Raw genomic sequence first — 1,709 nt, forward strand, 5'->3', positions numbered from 1 at the left:
AGAGAGAGAGAGAGAGAGAGAGAGAGAGAGTTTACGTGCTTGTCCTCCTTGACTTTACGTTTAAGTGTCCAAGTATTCAGCAAACACTCTTGACCTCTTCCCAGTCTCACACGACGACAATAACATAATACCAAGACAACTTTGTGAGTCATAGTGCCAGTGCAACTGATACGTGTGTTCTTTATCGCCTCCTCCAGCTACAAGTCGAAATAGTAACACTCCTACCCTCCATCTGTTATTGATTAAACAAGACTTTATAGCACATTAACCCATTCATATTACTTAAAGTAACTCGCTTGTTCCCAACAGCATAATCATCTTGCAAGATTCTTTTTTGAAGTAAATTAAAATGTATTATAATATACCTATTTCCGTGTATAAGAAATGTTTGTAATAATAATACATTTATTAATTTGATTATTTTCATTGATTTTAATTATAATGTCAATTCATTGTCTAAATATATACCTTAATAATATGATTTATTAATTCTATAAATTTTTATGAAGTGTGGTTGCCCGAGGGGAAATTCGGGTTAGAGTGGCAAACATACAAAGAAAAACATATTTTTGTTCAAAGACCTACTGTATCATATTACAGACCAAGTTGAAGCGCACTGATCGCAAAGGACAGCAAATCACACGAGGCATCACGAATTAGAAGTGCTGAAGCCAAGCAAGAAGCTAGCAAGCTACACAGATTTGCAATCGGAAACGTAGCTTTTTAATTTAAAAAAAAGCTCAAAATAATGCAAACTCTTCTCTAGCAGAATTATTGTTTGTCTCATCGACCATAGCGGAAGCTACACATCACTTTGATTCTTACTTCTTTTATTTTGCTTAAGAAATATTCTCTTCCGCAGATGTATTGGTCATCCTCAGACACCGGTGGACGGACGATTATTATTAGTATTACATTACACAAAAGAATGTCATAAACTAACGGGAAACTATCAAAGCCACACACAACCCCCCAAAAAACCCCCCCCAACCCAACAACTATCAAAGTGTCTTCCCACTTAGCTCCTCTCTACACTTGTCTTGGCCCGATAGAATAGGCTAACACTAACGATTATTATTAAATAAGAGAAAAAAGAACAAACAACGCAAGCTAAAAAAAATTTATCAAAGCCACACACAACCCCAAAAAAAACCCCCCCCAACCCAACCCAACCTAAAAAACAACAAACAAGCAAACAAAAAAACCCCCATCAACTCAATAAAACAAGTTTTTGGGATTGTTTTTTTTCTCAAAGTCGTCCACTCATAATCCAGTGACTACGACTGAAGCAGCCTCATGCCTCTTAAACAACCTCAATAAAGCAAGTTTTGCTTTTTCCTCTAACTCTTCTACTCACTCAGCCCACCTCCTAAACAATCTCAGATTTGTTCCCTCTAAATCTTCCACTCACGACCTAGGGGTTGCTAAACAGCCCGCCTCCTAAACAATCTGTGTTGCTCTCTGTAGATATCTCATATCTAAGTCTTCCACTCACAATCCAGTTGCTGCGGCTGAAGCAGGCGCCAAGGAGGAAGATCCCGACCAGGGGAGCGCCGGCAGCACCGTTGAATGTCAAGGACGCCTGGAAGATGGTAAAAGATATTATATAGATAGATAGACAGATGGATAGATAGATAGATAGATAGATAGATAGATAGATTAAAGAGAGGTAAAATAGATGGAAAGACAAATGGACACACACCTACACA

Source organism: Aplysia californica, unplaced genomic scaffold (genome assembly GCF_000002075.1).
Source record: "Aplysia californica isolate F4 #8 unplaced genomic scaffold, AplCal3.0 scaffold00501, whole genome shotgun sequence".
NCBI classification, from domain to species: Eukaryota; Metazoa; Mollusca; class Gastropoda; order Aplysiida; family Aplysiidae; genus Aplysia; species Aplysia californica.